Source organism: Camponotus floridanus, unplaced genomic scaffold, assembly GCF_003227725.1.
Source record: "Camponotus floridanus strain SB8 unplaced genomic scaffold, Cflo_v7.5 scaffold19, whole genome shotgun sequence".
NCBI lineage: Eukaryota > Metazoa > Arthropoda > Insecta > Hymenoptera > Formicidae > Camponotus > Camponotus floridanus.
In genome coordinates this window covers 1,937,100-1,958,681 of record NW_020229314.1, presented here as the reverse complement: position 1 = coordinate 1,958,681, position 21,582 = coordinate 1,937,100, and the positions used below count along the sequence as shown (strand labels likewise).

Here is a 21,582-nt window from a genome sequence, read left to right as displayed (position 1 = left end):
CGTTATACAATCCGTTAGAGAATATTTGCGGTTATATTTCTTTCGAATTCCGAGTATGCATTTCCGGGTCAATGTAAATATACAGAGAAAACAATCGCGAGAGTTGACGAAAAAAAATAATTAAATTTTCATACGAGTATCTCGTTTCATGTGTACGAATCATTTCGAAATATGAACATTTTTTGCATCAAATGAAAGCGAAACATTTTTCTCGCATAAGGTAATTAATTTAATTAATTATACAAACACTAATTTAATTTTATATAATTTAATACAACATCTTTTTATATAATTTAATATATGTGTGTGAGTGTATAATTTAATATGTCAAGTAATCATAATTCGCGGCATATCGTTAAATTAGTAAATTATTCCGTATGCTTTACTCTGTAATATATATTATAATGAAACTTAAGTTTTCCTCAAAATTTATTAAAATCGTATTAGCCGTTACTTCCAAGAAACTAGCGCGTAGATGCTAGTAGGTCTCATCACAGTTACATCATACATTATTCTCCTACATTAAAGTAATATTTCTCATAACTAAATATATCTACAATTTCGCAAAGCAATTGTTCCACATTCAAGTACAAAGAAGCTGTATTATTCCCACGAAACTTGGTTGAATAGCTTCTTGGCGCGAATACGCGAGGTCGACCAACACGCTTTAAATATTTGCATCAGTGAGATGACACACACACAGACACACACACACACACATACACACTCTCTCTCTATCTCTCTATCTACTTATTTATCTACCTATCTATCTATCTATCTATCTATCTATCTATCTATCTATCTATCTATCTATCTATCTTAGTTTAACGTGTTTATAGAAATCGATATTATTGATAGTCAAATCCACAAGTTTTATCATCGATTTTGGTAAATCGCGAGTAGAACCGTGGATATATTAGATTATCCAGTTTCTTCGATCATCAGGCAAATGACAAATCCGATTCAATCCGCGAATGACTCAAGGATGGGCGCGATAAAAGCGACTGTTTTTCTGGACAAATTGCGCTTTTACGCTATCCGAGATGTTCTTTTCGCATCCTCTTGTCAACGCGACCGGAGCAAGAACAAGAAGCGAAAAAAGAGCGAATACAGGCGGAGAGAGGCGAGCGGAAAAGGTGTTAAGAACTACAACCGGAACCGTTGCGCTTCTTCCCTTTGACCTTCGAAGCAAAATAAGAAGACGAGTGCGCAACGGCTTTCCTTCCACTTAAACTCTGTCGACGACTAAAAGAAGATCGTCCTTTTGTCTCACTAATCTAAGCAAAGTAGTCGCCGCGAAAGGCAACCGAGTGACTGCGTGAATCAATAACGCGAACGTAGTTTATGTAATCGATGAAAAAAATGGCGGAATCGAGACAAAGATTTAAAAGCGTTCTCTCGAAAATTACCTTTTGCATAATAAAGTTACGTTTTCGGAATTTCCATCTCTTTCTCTTCCAGAAAAAATATAAATTCAATTTGAAAATGCAAAAATATATGTGTTAATATTTATTCAATAAAAAGGGAAAAAAGGGAGAGAAAAAAATATGCAGTTTACATTTTATATCACATTACGCTAAACCACCTGTGCTCCATATATTGATATGTGTGCATATTTTCGATTTTGAGAGAAATTATATTATTCTTTTGTATAAATTAATTTTAATTTTTTTAGTTGAAATTATTCATTTTTTTTGTTTTTGTTTCAATTCGCACTAATTATCTTCACATTACATAACACATTTCTACTGGTTCTACAATAATATATTATTTAAATTCCTACTCTCGCAGTTGCCGAAAGATAATGGGAACGCTGGGGGCTCTTAGTTATCCCGCGCGCGTGCTTACGGGTTAAGATCAAGCGATGCGAAATCATAAATTAATATTACGGAAGCACCTTGCGCGACTATATGGGACTACACGTAATTCTGTGACTTACGGAATGCATACAGCGGAGAGAATGCATATAGCGGAATCGCGCAACAAATGTGCAAACATGCAAATACCGGTATCACTTTACTCGGTCTTTATTACTTTACTACGATGGAAGAGACAGCAGCAGCTTGGCGAAAAACGAGATACCTATATATTATAATAGAAAACGGTAGTTTTTGCAATTACAAATTTTGACATTCAAAAATATGAAGAAAATTAACCATTCTATTCTGTTACTTCGCATCGCTCCATTTAACCGATGTCTGATTCTTGTTTCATTTAAAGAAATATTTAATTAACTTTAATTAATTTTTCATTTTAATTAATTTTAATTTTGTACTTATGACTAATTTTTTATTTAATTTTCCTTCAATTATAACTGGTCCTTTTCACGCGTTTAAAACATATCTCTATTTTGCAATATATAATTTAAAATTATATAGAAAATTCTCAAATGTAAATATAATTCTAAAATATAAAAAAATGTAAAAATAATTCTAAAATATAAATATTTAAAAAGAAAATATAAAATATAAAATATACATAAAGAAATTTGTGCATAATGTAAAATTTCGTAATTAAATATATATATATATATATATATATATATATATTTATTTATTTAGGTCATATCGATGAAGAGAATTCGATCGCACTTGTTTTCCATGTGTTTGTCATTAGCTTCAATAAAACTCGGAGCAAACTCGGACTTTGGAGCACGCTCGCGGGCGCGTTGCAAAGCCCTAAGCTACGTGTATAGTTCACCTCGTTTATGCATTGAAAGTCCGGCACCGGCTCGAGCGGATAAAGTTCCCACGCTGTGGCTTGAAATCGAACCCGACCGCAATATCAAAAGTAATCTTTCGCCTTTGCCAAATGCGCAATCGCAAACCATCATTCGCACTATTTTACGCGCTAAACTTTTGCAAACTAATGCAACTTTCTCATCCGTTTGTTCACTATCGATTTTTTCAAACCAAATGATACAAAAAATGTAAACTATTCTCGCCTTTCGTCAAATTTATTTAAATTTTTTTCATAATGCTAGGATGCGAAATATTTACAAATTCCAGGTACACAATATGATATTCGAATATTTTAAAATATAGTAGACCAAGACTGTTTTTTGAAAAAAGTTTAAATAGCAATATTTTTAACGATTAATGAAACTTAAAATTAATTTATTACGCAAGAAGTAACTGTGGAGATTATATTCTTAACTAAATAAAAGTCTATTTAAATAAAAGAATATACGGAATAAAAATACTTAAATTGGTGAATAATTAGCTATAAATGTTCTTTGAAAATTAACTTGGACTCTTATAATATATTTTATATAAAAACCAACTTGCTTTACTACTTGGCAAACTCGAGGTACTACTGTTATTTGAGCAAATAACTCTATTTCTACACGTATAAAATCGTGGAAGCGTATTCCATTACGTCATGTAACAAAACGTTAAAATTTCGTTCGACAAACATTGTGAAAAACAAAAAATGTAATGTATATATATGTTATCACATATAAATCTTTATCCCTCATATAAAAAACAAAATCGATATTTTTCGTAATATTCTGATCTTTTTATCAAATTTTCCTATCTTTTTATAAATTTTTTTATCTCTTTCCATGTTTCATTTTTATCAAATTTGTTCGAAAACAATGATATTAATGTATACCTTTGTAAATCATTTAACTTAATCGTAATATTTCATTTAAGAGTCTTTGACAATCGACATGTGTGAATTTATTCATAAACTTTTCGTAACACGCGTTGACTGTTTAAATAATTGGATTATTCTATCGTCGATAAATTCGCGCAATTTAACGTGCCGTTGCGAGCGACAAACGCGCATGTATCAAAAAATTTCTTTTTCATCCAACATTATTCCGTGTATATACAACAGTGTACATAGCGTTTTATGTGCGAGAATTTACAAAACATTATGTACAACATGCGTAGTCATCATTCGGACGAAGCGCGAGCTCGCTCATCAATCGTTATTAAACCAATTCTGCGTTTAACATCGCAGGCGGCAACGTTCCTAACATATAGCATATTTGGATGAGATATGAATATTTATTAAAATAACAGCGGAAGACGAAAATCTGGCGACGTAAAGCAACTTAAAATTCCGCGAAGCGATGCGATTTACACGCGAGTATAGAGCGTGTCTGATCTTTATTTGACTATATCTACTTGGCGGCAGCAAAGAACACTTTTCTCGAAGTATCCTTTTTCATTTGCAAGTAAAAACATTCACGTGTAAATTATGCAAACTGTTTGCTTAAGCTCTACGCAGGCTAAAATAGCTTTTTAAATTATATATAAATTATCCCTTCTCGTAGATAATTTTCATGATACGCCCTTTATCCCCTCTTTCTCTTGTTTTTGAAATAATCTTTTTGCTAAACAAATTTTTTTATTTTATTTCCTTAGTCAGACACAGCACGCTGTCATATATCAAGGTTATTTTAATATGAAAAGTTACTATTATATAATTATTAAAATTATTTTAACTTATATTATATAATTATTTTAAATATGATGACATATTCGCATCTGTTACGAAGAACAGTGTACGTAAACATATTCGAACACTTAGATAAATAATGTGCAACTTAGACTTGTTTGACAATCACTCGGTTTTGAAAACTTGAATTAAAAGAATAGCACGTTTTTTTCAATAGCCAAATCATTAGTTCCTAATTCACCATCGTCCGCAAAAAGCTAGATGAGTTACATTTCATCAAAATCAAGATACGCGTTGAATCATATTTATTACGTTTATTAACGTCATTATTTTATTAATCATTATTATTATTAACGTCATTATCTATACAAATAAACGTAGAATATTTAGGAAGAATATTTTCAAAATCCCGAATCGTCTCGACTAGCAATCTAGCTCCTCGCGAACGTTGATCAATTCGTCACCCCTTTTTTTAACCATATATAGTCTCACCTGCTATGTCGATCGAATCACTCCATAGTATCACTGTCAGCGGCTGACTACGGCCTCCCTTCCGGTAGTCTGGAGACGAGCTGGATGCAAGACCACAAACACCATGAATACGTACGCGGGGTGAATCGCGGCGCGATCGGGAGAAAAGAAGGAGGGGGAGAACTGCGCGAAAGAGAGAAGGGGAGAAAGAAAGAGAAGAGGAGAAAAAGAGAACGGTAGAAGCGAGCGTGTGTCAAACGTACGAACGTACACGTCCGGTTCCGCGTCCGCGCGTGCACTGACTTCTCCTCTGTCTGTTCAGGCGCGCCAGCCCGCAGTCCATCCACCTTGGGCCACTGTAGACTCGTCGCTAGGTTGCCATGACGACCGGTCAACAGCACGCGCAGTCGGCGCGAGCGAGACGCCGTCACGCGGTCGTCGATGAAAAGAGTGGGAGGGGTGGGCGGGAGAGAAGGGCAAATTTTTGCGTTCGTACGGGAAAAATTTTTTTAACGGAAAAAATGATGGAAACATTCTTATAACAAGATACGTCACGCGCGGGTGCTATGTATTCGCGAAAAATATCGAGGAAAAATTTAGTTCAAATATATATGTGTGTATTAAAATATACAACATAGAATATGCGATAGAAAATATGTATCAAGATAGCTAATTAATTAATAACTAATTAATTAATATCAAACAAATTGATATTAAAGTGAAAGAGAATGTTGCTATACATATACGTGTTAAAAACTTAGTATAACTCAAATAAAGTAACTTAGTATAACTCGTATAAAAAGTATATCTCGAGATGTAATTAGTTAAAATTATTTTAAGAAAAATAAAAAAAGGCGAAGACATATTTACACGAAGGAAAAAAATTTCGTAAACGAATGAAAGTTGAGATTATTGAAATATGTTAAATTAAATTAAATGTATTATAAGCAATTTTCCTAACAAGAGAAAAGCAAGAACTGACAAATCCGTAACTATACGTATTGTAAACATTATTTATAGTAACTATTGTTTCCATACAATCAAGTCTGCTCTGCGAGATAAATTGCAAACATCAATATGTATAACAATTGATATAGATAGACAATCATAAATTTGATACGTTTATTTATTTTCCTAGTAAAGTTTATATGTAACGCGATATGTTTATATATAAAAATAATACCCACAATTATTATTTTATTATTCTATCGTTATCGAATCACAATATATGTATATGAATGCAATTTTCAGACTGCATTTGCGCCTCTATTTTCCGCGCGTTTCAATGGGCGTCAAATAGAAAAGTAGAAAATCGATGATAGAGTTTAATATCTCTCTTATGTATAGCGGAAAAAATGTACCGGCGTTCCACCGTAGATAGATATCTAGAAAGTTAATAACGATCGCCAAATGATTGAAAGGGATCGCCGAATCTGTGGAAGCTGTCAATCAAGCCGATGCTGCAAGAACCTTTCACGGATACATAAGCTTTCTACGAAAACGTCAAATTTCTATAATCAGACAGACTGTTATTGTTCCTTTCTCATTTATATATTCTGTGCATGTATGAACGACAAGCGGATTATTCAGGAAAAATCGATTAGGATAGTAAAAATTTATTTAATTACAAAGCGGATTATTCCAATAAAAAATTAAATAAAAGGATTATGTGTGACAATCGAAAATTTGAAAATGCAAAAAAAAATAGCAAATAGGATTAAAAAAACGCGCGCATGCATACTATATTCAAGAGATAGCTAAATCATTGTCATGGCACTTTAGCCTTCATATTTAATCTTCGCTCCTCGCTCCCAAGTCTTTAATTTATTAATTAAAGAGGCCTGTAGGTTGAATCAAATCTCTCGCGAGTGAACAAAGTGTAGAGACAAGACAGCGAGCAAGAAAGAAGACGCGAAAAGAAAGAAAGAGAGAAAGGAATAAAGAATGAGGCAGGAAATTCCGGCTGGATTATGCGCATCGTGGAAATTAATAAGAGGTACGGTGTAAACGTGCACGGCTGAAATGCGGCCTCCGCGAAGGAAGGGCTCGTTAATGCCCGGGCTTGTTTCTCTTTTTCTTTCTTTCTCTCTCTCTCTCTCTCTCTCTCTCTCTCTCTCTTTCTTCATTGTTTTTTTTCCGTTTTAATACCGCTCCACGGGACGTCGATACGATGCGACTACGCGAATACGTGACTTCCAACTCGAGCATCTCATAAAATACGAGCAAATTCCCCGAAGTGGAGAGGAGAAAACGGTGGCTCATTCGAAACGGCGAAAGCGCGGACGAAATGTCTGAGCAGCCAAGTTTCGAAAAAGGACAAACGCTCGGAATTGCGGAAATTAATTTACTCGCGGTCGTAAGTGAACCACTTGTTCCGTACCTTCCCCACGTACGCTGATAGTAAAAGCGGAGATTTATTTTTACCTGCGTCATTGTTTCGGAGATACATAAAATTGGTCTCGAGAAACTCTTATTTTCCTAATTCACAAGTTTTACGAGTATCGCACTTGGCCTCTTAATTTCACTCAATCACTATTATATCTCATGTTCTGTCATTTTTTTGAGATTATATAATAATCTGGGATATCTATAAAAAAAATCGAGATTTTTTTACACATAAACTGAGATGTATATAATAACATAAAAAATCCAATTTATAATGTCAAGTCAATCGCATATTGCGATAATTTTATAATAAAGTGGCTATATATAATTATATATTGTTATGCACGTCAATATACAATTGCTGTTTTAATCTCTTGGCGTTTGATATTCCGGATTAAAAGCATCATTTTTATTAAAGTTTGCGGTAAAAATTGCATAAATTTCTAAAGTTGATTTTCAACGCATGACACGCGTTTAGACGTGCGCGCAGAAAAGCATTGCAAAATGCAATTACTCTGCCAGTCGATTTATCATGCGCGCGTTATAATAACATGTCGTTAACTACAGAATTTCACTGTTACTGCAACGCAACGCGCATCCAAATGTGCGTATCCGTAATCCCAATTATCATAGTCCAATAGTCCGCATAGATTACTCTATTTTCCACATTAGATTAAGCCGCAATAACTACTAGTTGGCCATATAAATGTTGCAAACACCCATACATAAATACCGACACACATTGCAACGACACATCTGCGCCATTTTTATCCTATCGACTGAATCGAAACAGGCATAACTCGTATAACTTTTACAGAATAACTTTTACACGTTCCTCCTTAAGATTTTACAGAATAAGTTTTTCAAAATTCCTTGATACACTTTATAGAATCGCGATATTTAATTAATGATTTATGGTAAATTCATTCGCATTAAATGATAAATCGCGATTGTAATAAAAAACAATACAAGCGTACTGTATAAAAAGTAAATAAAAAGCAAATAAAGTTTTCTTGATTAATTTTTTTTTACCAACATTAATATTAAATCAATCTTAATTTTTGTAACAATATTCTTATTTGCTTGTATCTTTTAACGAAATTTCGTTTACATTTTTGTGATATCTGACAGTTTTCTTTACAAAATTCATGAAATGTTATATTTATACTAAAAAAATGCTATTTCCGGATTTCACGATAAATTCCTGTTAAATACTGATGATGCTTTCCGTTTTGAGATTCTTCGTTAATTTAACTTCCTGCAGAAAGCTTTTATTCAATCATGCACCGAACAAAGAGTCTCCACGTCACGCTGTACAGCTCGTATATGCGAAAGCTTCCATATATTTTCAGCTCTCGCGGTGAAAGAAACACCAGGAAACGGGGCCACATAAATCTAGTTAAATCTACGAAAGGCATAGCCGATGCAATGAAGAAACATGCGCGTTACAACGACTTTTCGTAGAGTTTATGTATACGCCAGGTCGATTCAAAATCTTTCTCTTTATGCATTCGCACATCATTTGCCCTAGGTTTTCATAATTTTCAATCCCGTGCGGAGGTTTCGCTCTTCAATACGGTTGGATCCTCCATCAAAGACGAAGTCGGGACATTCGACTCGACGCGGAGCAAACTGCTTGCATTTGTCGCAATATATTGGTGACATAAAATGTCAGTAAGTCAGTCAGAAATATGATTATTGAAAAATTCTAGCGACTGTAGAATAAGATAGAATCTCATCTTTTTTATTTAAGTTATATTCAGATAATCGCTTTCTTAGCAGGAATTTAATTTAAAGTTTAATTATCGAGTTATTTAATATTATACTTTCATATATTTTTACATTAAAGACTAAGAAATAGCAAGATGAGATTATACTGTTGCTTGCACAAAGGGTAAAATTAAAATTAAAAACCATTAAAATTAAAATTAAAATTAAAACCATTCTTTAGATTGGGCAAGAAAAAAATTTGAAAATTACCTTATTATAAATCAACATAAAAAATAATAATTGTTTCAACAAAAAGCACTTGTTGGAAGAGAATTTAAATAAATCTCTAGAATAAGATCCTATCGATATAATTCTTTTTCGAAAATACTATGCAGATACTCGTTTCAAGATGAAAACGTAAATTCTCTGCGTGACTGACAAGCGTGCAATTCGTTTTTATAATTTTAATCTCGCAAAAAAGCGCGAATATGTTTTAGTCCGAACGTTCGAGGAATTGTTTCGCGGTTTTTCTGTTTAAATGGAAGAAAAAAAGAATCGCATTCACAAGCACAGGCAAAATGATAACGAAACACTTTCGAAATTATAGCACGCATGTATGGATCATATCGCGTTAGGGATGGATGGTGATTTCTTTTCAAGATCCAATGAGACTGATATCTTTCCTTTAGGAACAACGAAGGTACGTTTGAAAACTCTCAAAAATTCAGTTCCCATGCATCTAAAAATTTATTAACTGTCATTAATAATGAAAAAAATAACTCTATCAAACGATTCTTTCTTTATATTAAATTATTGCTGATATAATTAATCTGGAATTTAAAATTTGTAGAATCTATAAATATATGAATTCTTTCTCGAAAGAATTTTTTTTACACATATATTCAAAAGTATATAACATTATATTGAAAAATGTTCCCGAACAAAATTATTTGAGCCTTTTGACGATGTCCCGAAGCTATATTTCATTAATTTTCACATTGATCCGTCCCTGTAGCGTGGCTACCGACGAAATGGCGGATGGACGAAAGAGAAGGGATGGAAAGAAAAAGCTTTTCCCACCGGTGGTGAATCGAGCACGCGTAAATTATCATTCATCCGACGAACGTGACGTGCAAAAGAGGAATGCGCGCGCGGTAGCGCGAAAAAGGACAAAAGGGAACGGGGCGGGCGGCGGGATGGAAAAGTGGTGGAGCGGGAGGGTGGTATCCGGCCGATCTCGTTAATAGCGAGCCAGAGGCATCGAATCTAACCTCGATTCGACACACATACGAAAAAGCTTTCCGGCTTGTCGTCCGCTTGGATTTGTGTCAACTGCGACACGAAGCGGCAGCCACGAACTTTATGAGAGTACTAGTGGAGGAGGTGGAAGTGGAGAAGTTGAAGAGAGGGAGAGAGGAAGGGAAGAGAGGAGAGATGCGCCTGTCGATATTCACAAGCTCGCTAAATTACGAGAACTTCGTTTCTGCTCAAAATCTCTTCTTGGGGGGTGCGAGCGCTTCCCCTACAGGACAGCTCTATGGTGCTCGGAAAGTGTCGCGGAATATCTCTAGTTCTACTCCACGGCTGTCAACGCGAATATAACGTTTGCTTTATGTACGTAAGACGATTCACTATCGAATTACGAGATGTCACAAAAATTTGTAACCAATTTGGGACATTAAGATAGCAATAAAAATTCGATAATAATAAAGATAAGATCCCTTTCAGATAATTGACATTATTGGATAATGTACAATGAATGATAAAAGATATTATACATTTTCTTTCTCTCTCTCTTTCTCTCATTATTATTATAAATTTATCAGATTATTTTATTAGGATAAATTTATTATTTGTAGCAAAGTCTTTACAAATAAAGAAAAAATTATCTATAAATAGCTATTATATTTTTTATCTATAAATAACTATTATAAATATTTAATATTTGAATATAAATTATTATATCACAGAGTAAAAATTAATTTCGTGATTGAGAAGAGTTATTATGTTATCTCATTTACTCGATATTGCATCCCTAATCTTATCCACAGAAGCGTTTTCGTGAGCAATGAGATTACATAAAACTGAATATCGCAGTAGGTATCATATCTTTGTGCGCGTAATGTTATTTAAGCCTTCCGCATCCTTCATCTCCGCCGTTAGAAGTCCTAAGCACGACCTTCATCACGTTTACGATGTACGTTTTTGGGCCCATCACATCCCCCGCTCCCTGTCCCCGGTACGTCCCACCGATGTCGCAAACGCGATTATCGCGATGCGATGCCGCAGGAGGTGCGCCGCTATTAAATCACCAGTACATTATGCGAGATTAGAGCCTCGAGAATGAATATCCAAAGCGAGACTGGCGGTTCGTGCCTGCTGATACATCCTCCTATCTCTCTCAAACATCCACGAAGAACGCCGAGAATCTACCCTTGCTTCGACAGTGCACCCGTTATCGTCGCTACACTCGAGCCGCCAGCGAATAATGCGAGTTCACGCACGTCGCGACGCACACATGGCGCGTTTCTCGTGTAACGTCAAGCGTACGAGAGATCGGAAATGGAACCGGGGGATGGAAACCGAGATTGCAATTCGATGCCCTCGCGTTCGATAATTACGCTATGAACGCGACACCGCGTAACTCGCGTACTCGCAAAACAATTTGCAAGTGTGAGAACTTTAACCCTTCAGCACCTTCCGACGTAGATACTTTCGTTCGACATTCGAGACTCGACGTTTTCTCTCCTACCCTTTAACTAGCGAATAACTAGACGTGGTTGATAGCTAAACGTGAAGTTATGTTCGCGCTGATTAAACGGGACAGGATTTATAGGGAAATTACCGGGGGAATAGAAAAGTCCGGGAAGTGAAAGACGCGTGGCGAGAATCGAGGGGATCCTCGGCTGAAAATCGCGAGAAAGAAAAAGTTAATTTCCCTCTCGTCTCCCTCTTTATCTCACGGCATTATCTTCCTATTTATCTATCTCTCTTTCCGCGGCTTCTGTCCGAGCGGACATGCGCCGAGAGATGAGAAATTGCACGATTTAATAACGCGGCCTGTCTTTTTCGCGAGAATAATTGCTCGCACCATTCCCCCTCCCCTCCTCTCTCACTCCTCTTCCTCGACAATAATCTTCCTCTTTTTCTTTCTTTTTCGGCTCGCCGCGTCCTTTTCAATTTCGACCGATCGTCCTGCTCGCGAAACTCCGGCCCGATCGGCTTTTATTCGCGATTTCGCGTTCGCCCGAATAACGAGAGACTCTGGGCTACGTTTCTCGATTGGAAATGATCCACGGGAGAGGACAAAAAAAAAAGAGCGGCGTAGCCACTCACTCGCGATTGGCCGCGCTTTAATGCGATTCCACTCACGATATATAATTTGCGATCCGACGTGAGCCATATATAGCTTCGTCCTCGAGCACCGCATGAACTCGATTTAATTTCCCGGACCTACCGTTGCCGTGCTTTTCCGAGCGTTTTCACGCGCTTATGAATATAATAGCGCGAACCGCGAATATATATACGGATACACACATAGACATGTATATATTTCCGCATCACGGGATGATTTCTTTTTTCCATTTTTTTTTTTCATAAATTGACTCTGATCCAGTTGCTGCTCAAAGCGGCTATTGCTCAAAGCGGGAATATTTATCTAAAAATGTTTCAAAGAACAGATGGCTTTGCGAATATTTAAATGGTTATCACGGGCTTTTATACTTTACGCTATCGCACTATTTTATATTCCCTATTATTTGTCCCTATTGCATGGGTTCCATCGTAATATCCTTCATGTAAATGAAATAAGAGAGAAGTGACATATAAAAATATTACAATCATTCTTCTTTGACGTTTCAACGCTCTTTAATTCGACGGTGCACCGGACGCTACCTTAATTCGAGTCTGAAGAGCAGTAACGGAATCCGATTCACGAACCGAAAATAAGGCCGAGAGTGAAAAGCTTTTAGTACTTCCTACGTCGGCAAATATGCGACTTATCCGGTGCCCCTGAGCGCGCACAAAATTTTCCTCACGTTTAGGATTATTAAAATGAAATTCCAAAATTGCACGTTTACTACGTTTAGTACGCTAAAATGATATAATTGGGAATAATTCGAATACGCATGACGCACGCCTTGGATAAATTAATAATTTAATTAAATAAAACATGGCTCAAAGAGAAAATGAGAGAATGCGTGTGTTTAAAAAATATTTTTAAAAATATTCTCTATGTATTATCGCCGAAATAATATAATCTAATTCCTTTACATATTTACGACTTATTTCACATTCCTGTCGGAATATACATATGCTTTTAATTTTTTTCATCACGCATATATAAGCATATTCTTTCATATTTTTCGTAAATTAATTTTCGTAAATAATTTTTAATGTGATAATTTTAAAATCAAAGAAAGAGAATTATATTTATATAATGTAAATATCTTACACAGTAAAAAATAAAATGTTAATTATAACATTTTTTACATATCCCAGAAAGTTCCCTCTAAATTTTAAAATAACTTATTCGTCATATATTATTTACTGACAAACTAAAAATGTTAATTGACACAATACTTTACATTTATTTTTGTTATTGTGACTTTAAGTGTAATGTAAAAATAACATACAAATTAATTAAAAATTATATGAAAAATAGTTACAATAATTCGTAAGAAATGTTGAGGACATTAACATATAATAATAATTATTTCAACTTAAATTATTTGTAATAGAAACATTTGATTTTAGTAAATTTGATTATTTTTGTATGTCAAAGTTTAAGATTATTTGAAAATTTACTTTAACTTTTGTTAGAATGTTAAACTGACTTTGAGACATGTTGATTGTTGAAAATGATTATGTTAAAAATGTTCAAAATAATATTCTATTTCTAAGAGATATATACAAAATGTTAAATAATAAAGCTAACATAAATGTAAGATGAAAACGTTATAAAAATAATAACATATAGATTGTATGTTAATTTTACATTAAAGTACTAATCAAAACGTGATAACACACGAAAATTTTAACACATGGACGCACAATTTTTATTGTGTATTAATTGAAAGATATTATTTTTGCATATCTGTTATGAGAAATATTTATACCTTTAATTATAGTTGATGTTTAATACACTTTTTTATTTATCGATAAATAACTAGTTTATTAAAACTTCAATATACCATGTTACAAGCAATGATTTTCCTGAAAAATAATTAAAAAAAAACTATTGGAATTTCGTATATAATCGGTATGCAGATCTTTTACAAGTTCTCTAATTGGGTCAAAATAAATCCTATCATTCTTTTCATTTTTATGCCATTCGACAAATTATGTGGATGCTTTTCACGAGACGAAGGGATGTATCATATTCCGAGATTATGTTGGGACCGCAAATTCCATTACATCCATTGCAGCAATTTAATCAGTGATCTAATTTACGAATGTCCAAGCAAAGAGATAATATCTCGGGTTTTCTCTATAAATCTATCTGTGCGCATATGAATTGAATCTCGGAAATATATATGTGCGAGTAAATCAAAATTTCTATTTATTTACCTTCTTCTTCATCAATATTGAAAGTTATGCTTACAATTCGTATGTACATTACATTACATGTTATCATATTTTTCTCTGGCGTTTATATTTACTCACATCTCGAATATCAACCAACAAATAAGAGATGTATTTCTTGCCTTAAAAAAGGACAGGAAAAGAGAGTATTTTCGCATTTAAAAGTTTCATGAATTATATTGGAAATATATTCTTTTTCGCGTATTTTCTTCTCCAAATATTCCTTTGATTTAAACTTATTCAATCCCTTTGATCGTGTATCTTTTAAAGTCAATCTGAAAATTTCAAAATCCGATTCCTTCAATTAATTTAATAAAATTCGATAATTCGTTGTCTTTCTCTCTAGAAAAAAAACCGTGATCAGAAACGAATGAGAACTATGGTTAAAACTAACTACGATTAAAGCTAACCGATGTTGATGTAATCGATCCTAAGTACCTTAATTGTTTGCCTGCCGCTGTCATTACGTCAGCGCGTGTGCGGTGAGATATTCACGAAAATACCCAGTTTCGAGTGCTTGCACACACGAAGCAACTCGTCGTGTACGTTACTGAAATCTGGAGCTTTTTCGAGAGAAAGAGAAAGAGGTAGAGGAGAAGGAGGAAGAGAGAACGAGTCTTTTTGCTTCGCACGCAACGGAGCCGCGGCTGTTTCGTACGTACGAGAGCAGTAACGGAACACGATTTACGGGTCGAAAATAGAGCCGCGAGTGAAAAGCTTTTAGTCGTTCGTACGTCGGCAAATATGTGACTAACCCAGAGCTCCTGGCTACATGTACGCGGGTCAGAGTCGCATTTTCATTCACCTGTGTAATCGCTGCCCTTTTTCCTACTCTTCCCGCGCGCGCAGCTCATGAGCCTGCTTTGCTTCTTCGTTTCGTCGCGTAAATCAAAAACAACCCTCTGCCTACCCCTTCTTTCTTCCTTTGTTGCTTCATTTCTTATCATTGCATTCTAATCGAAATCGTATTCCTGAACTTGTATTTATTAATGTACAATCGTGCAAATTTAAAGCAGCTCTACGTGATAATCGCCGAAATCGGTGTGAATAGGCATGTGATATGAAAGCTTCATGAACTAAATAATTTGTCATGTTTCTATTGACATTATTGAAAAATGAAAAATAATATTTTTTTAAATACAATGGAAAATTGGAACATATATTTATATTTTTTAGTGACAAAATATATAAATGTATATAAATATAAGAACAAATTTTACAAATAAATATGTTTTTAAAAAAATATTTGTATTCAAAGTTTATTAATTTCTTTTTCTTTGTCATATAATTGCAAAATTGCACAAATGATAGATCATCTTATTATGATCGAGTTCGAAGCGAGCGTTAAATGTTACGTAGAAATATAACGCTAAGAAAATATCATTTTTTTAGCTCTATAAATATATATATATAATATTCTAAAAACAAATAATATTTTAAAGAAAATTGGAGATTTATTCGAAAAAAGGCTATATTCATAAAAGCAATATCATATACGAATATACTTGGTTTGCGTATCTTACATCTACTCTGAAAACAGGAAATGGTGAGTGCACTGCACTAACGTAATATTCAAACAGATATTTTCAACTTTCACTCGCGTTTTATCAGTACAACAGGTACAGGAGACAAATGTATTTCCACGTGCAAGTCAGTCTGATGTGCCGCTACTGTTTTCTCTTTTGCAATTCTCTTTGATCGTGTATGGTGACATTGTTCTAGGTATGATAAAATTTTCCGCCCTTCTTTCTTCTGTACAAATAATTTTGCTGCGAGCGAATGAGCGGGTGAATTTAGCTCGACCGAGAAAAAACATCATTTTATTTTACAACAAATAACAAGAGATATCGGCATTTCGTTAAAATTGATATTCCGTCCGCGATTTCTTCCGTTTGCGCCGAAACGCGGAAAATCGTCGTCATAATCGGCCGACTGCATCGGAATTCTATAACACGTTGCATATGGAATCAAGATGAGAGGACACGACGTCCAATTTAGATTATGAACTCGCAACCCCGTCGGCAGCAATAAAGCGGCGAACGATATAAAATCAATATGTGATACAAAATTGGAAAATACAAGGTAAATTCCCGTCAAAAGTCAGTCATATCGAGATATATTATAGAAAAAAAATTACACCATCTGCCAATAATATTCATCAACGAAAATGTCAGTAGGCTGATATGTGTTACGAAATAATAAAAGAAATTAATAATGTTCATGCACTCTTACACACGCAACAAATAAAATAGTCAAAAAAAAAATTTATATAAAAATTATTAAGTTGCCAATTTCAAAGTTTCGACGATATTCGTTATCGATAGTTACAAACCGATTTATTTCAATCTCCTTTCGTTTCATTTTCTCTTTTTTTTTTGTTCGTACACAGACGACGACGCAGTTTCTATTCAAATAAAACAGCGGTATTTGGATAGAAACCTCTCAATCGGCTCGCTTCCATGCTCGATTTCCATGTTCCTATCGTCCAGAATCGTGGATTAGTTAGTTAGTTGTAATATAGAAAGAAAGCTCGAGGTCGAAAGCATCCAGAAGAATCAAATAAAGAGACAAAAAAAGATAAAAAGATAAAAAAAGAAGAGATACAAAGAAAAATGAAAAAAATATGATAACCACTAAAAGACACTTTAGTATTTTGAAAGAGCAAAATTTTAAAATTCGATTATAATAAACAAGCTTATAGAAATGGCTATATAAAAAAGGCTATATAAAAGAACTAAATTACGATAAACAATGTTATAAATTGAAGTAAATCCATAAAAAAATCTAAAAAACAACGTTGTGGTCTGTAAAATACACATGTATATCTATATGATTTTAAAAAATATTGAAATTTTTATAAAATAGGATGAATAAATATATTAAATTTAATTTTTTAATACTTGAAATAATTATAATTCTTAAATAATGTTAAAATATATTTTAGTCACATCTATGCAGAAAAATTAATTATTATCATATAAATAACTTTATTGAATATATTTTATATTTTCTTTTTAAATTGAATATCTTATTTTTGATTCTTTTCTTTTCTATTAAAAATCTTTTTCGAAATAAAAGAGCAATTTTATAAAAGTGATAAATACTAAGCTCAATAAATTATAAATTGCTTATCTCCGACCGTTTAATCATTGCCCGATATTTCCTTTCCTTGTTTTTATTTATCCTTTATTGCTTTTTTTAGAATATCATTATCATTTAATTACAAAAATACGATTAATTATGTTCACATACTAATGATTAGGAGTGTACAGTGCTCTCAACATTAACATGTGATTTTGTCATGTTATGATAAAAGAAAATTTCATGTATTAAAAAGATCTTAAGAGAGTGAACATAAGTTAAAATTAAAAGGATATACATTCGCCCAATATTATATTTAAAAATTGTAAGAAATAGTGACGTACGTTCTTTTGTTTACATATACCTGTTGACAAAATTTACTACAATAAAATGATATGGAGAAGAGGAAAAAATGCGCAGAGAGACGAAAAGATTATAATTTTATCAATATTTTTTATGAAGAAAATAATTGATAAAATTAAGAAAATAGTTGACAATTGAAATATAATTCAGAATATCTCGCATATTTATCTTATAACATGTATAAGAAAAATGAATTTAATGAAGACACAATGTATCGAATTTCACTTCAAAGATCAAAATAAAAAAATTTTATTGATGGACAATACATCTTTCTTAATATATATAAACGTTAACAGAATAATAATAATACTTTCGTCTCCTTTGGTTCTAGTCCTCTCTCTCTTCTTCATTCTTGTGCGTAACATGACGCACCCCCACCTCTCTTACAACCACTTTCTTTCCACCTCCCTTTAAAATAATAATAACAAATAATAGTAGCTTTGGCCTTGTCAGTCACACGGCGAGATTCGAGCAAGAAGGTCGCACAGCGCGAGACGCTTTGTATATATCGTCTTGAAACGTGATCGCGAAAAATCAAACGTATAGAAACGTCGGGAAACGCTAGATATGATAATGTTTATTATAATTAACGGTTAGCAGTCCGCGTTATTAAATAACTTGTAATTAATACGTAATTAGTATATTGGATATCGTGCGATGATTATTTATATACGCGAAACAATATTTCGCGTATATAAATATTTTTTTAACGAGGATCAAATCGATAATAATGAAACTTATGAGAGAGTATTATTTTCTTACGATAATTATTCTTTTAAATATGCTTGGATATATTTTTTTTCATATTTCTTTTCGACATCGCGTTCCTAATTAGCTATAAATTCGACTCATAATATCATGTAGTTTCGCAAAATGAGATTACCAATATCATTCTCGAATACGGAACGAATCAATTCCTACTGTGAATAGCATTGTGACGTATTTAATTAATAAATACCGTCGTTATTAACTACGTATTTTAATTTTTATTAACCATATAATTATATATATTCGGCAGTTATATATCAATATAATTTATCAAAATGGTTGTTCCGCGAGATTTATTTGATCGGAATCATGCGAATATTCGGCAAAGCGATAATATACATATTTTCGAATATTGAATTCTGTGAATATTTATCTTTGATTTTATATATTTATTCATTTCATATAGTTTACATAATTATACTTATATTTATTCATTTATATTATGTAAATTCGAAACGTAAAATTATTCTAAAAAACATGTAGAATAATAGTAAAAATAGCATTATTGCAACGAGTGAGGTATAAATTTAGTATAAATTTAGTCGGGCGATATCCAATTTTTGAATATTGTATAGAGAGAGTTTTCGCAATAGTTGTATATTGTAGTTTTTCGTAATATAATAAAACATCCATTGCACGTGATTAATTTCGGTAGTGTGTATTGTCACATATTGCTAATTAGTGCGCGCGTGATTAAATTACTTGTGTTTCGCGAGTGTCTTGTGAATGCTCTGAAGAAGCAGCAAAGGAAGAAGAAGAGGCCCAAGCAGGCGTCAAATAACGACGGAGTATCATATCGGTGAGTGTTAAATTAAATTTATTTCAGACTAAACAGATTTTACTGCTATTAAGCGTTTTTTTAAATTAAAAAAAATATTTTGAAAGCTGTACTAACAATTTCCCGTTTTTGCATGTTATTTTTCATCATATTTTCGGAACTTTGATGTTTTTTCTTCCTTTCTTCCTTATTTACATTAAATTTATTTATCACAATTTTATCGTTTCATTTGTAAAATTATTTTTACTAGCCTATTTAATATCAAATAGTCAAAAAATTTAATAACAAATTTCAAATTTTTACTCCAAAAACACTCCCAGTTCTTTTCAACGAAGTAAAATATGCGTGTACTTTGAACTGTAGATGAGTTCGATTTATTTGAAATGACGCGACCATCGATATTCCTGAGATCGATTAAACGATCAGGCGGATCGAAAATTGGAAAAAGAAAAAAGATAAAAGAATACGAAATACTTTTTTAGCAATTTATTTGAACGTATATCATATCTCTCGTTCGCCTCAGGATTATTATAATGTATGTTTTAAAAACCTAACCCTTTTTTGTAGAAAAAATTACATTTGTCCAATATATATGACCCCTTTGAAAATATTTGTTAAATATTAATTATATTTCTTTTAAAAAATTATAAAAAAATGTAAAATAATAGATATTCCTATATTCACAAAAAAATATTTCAAAAAATAAACATTTTTAATTCAATTTAAAAGAAAGTGACGTTTGATTAAAATTAAACGCGCAAATCGTATTTGAGGGAATACATAAAAAATATACCAAATATTTAAAATTATATGAGACATAATACTCGATATAGCTTCTTTTTTATTATCCATTCCATTTGCATGAAAAATATTATTACTTCAGTGAAACATAGATATGAGCGTTATCTCTCTCCGGGAGCGTATTGCTTCATTCCTACATCATTGATTTTTACGTTCTACGTTAAACCGTCTGTTTTTGCGCACTTTGCGAAGGGTAGAACGTCCAAGATAACAAAAGGCACTATGTGAAATGTTTGTACCATAATATTTAACTTCGAAAAATAAAATCCTTACATGAGCGAATTTCCTCTTTCTCTTTCTCCCTTTCAAATTCTAATAAAAGACGACTCTAATGTAAGATTCTCATATTACACTCTCCGTATAATTTGCTCCCCGAGAAAATGTTTACTGATTAAACATCCGCGCCAAGTTAGCGCAATATTGCGAAATGTTCCAAATGTCTAATAAAAACGAGACAAATGGAGAACTTAGGAAAAAGGAGAGCATGTCCGCGTTGTTCGCGAATGGCGGCGAACTCTCCGCGGAAAATTATGACGTCTGCTGGTGGTGAAGGCTCTCCGTTCACCAGCGCGCGATCCTTTTGTGACCGTCTATTGTGCGTTTCTGAAAACGCGTAAGCCGTCCGGACGCGTTGTCGGCCGGTGCCACCGACACGTTGATCACTTCCGATTCCTCCTCCTCTCCCCCGCTTACGATAATCGCTCTTATAGTACTCGCTTTAAACTTTGCCAGCCAGAAGTCCTGATCGATGCTTCCCTCCGCGTTTGTCCCGAGGATCGCGCTATCTTTCTTGCCGGCGAACGCGAGTCTTTTCAAAAGCCACCGGTGGTTTAATGCGCCCCTTCGTCGCCGTCGTTGTCGTCGTCGACGGAATAAAACTTTCAGTTGCACTTCTGTAAATTTAATTTTCCACTACAGACGCCGCTACGCGACGGACGTCGTTTACGGTTGCGACGATTTGTTGCTGTGTGCAAGAGCACACGCCGATCTACTCTTTTCGCGCCGCGAATCTGAGAAAAGAGAGACGAAATATTACCGCGACGGCATGAAAAATTGCCCAAGTACGTTGGGAGGTATTTCGAAAGATTCAATTTCCCCCGCGAGCTAGATTTTTCCTTGGGACCTTCTTACAGTAATTGGGCATCCTGATAAAACATTCAACTCCGTCTTAACCCAGTTTCCCTCTTTGCTTTATCGTTAATAAATATTATACGGAAGAGATCGAGAGACGC

The 21,582-nt window shown here is 33.7% G+C and overlaps 1 protein-coding gene across 2 annotated transcripts in view; it reads right to left on the bottom strand.

Annotated features, from left to right (window-relative positions):
• Nucleotides 1-5,199, bottom strand: part of LOC105252199 (protein rhomboid) — a 120,209-nt gene extending 115,010 nt beyond the window's left edge. For both annotated transcript variants that reach the window (XM_011259483.3, XM_011259485.3), the window contains exon 1: nt 4,903-5,199. The gene's annotated coding sequence lies outside the window, so the exon portion shown is untranslated. The remainder of the gene's footprint in view (nt 1-4,902) is intronic.
• Between the last annotated feature and the right edge of the window lie 16,383 nt (nt 5,200-21,582).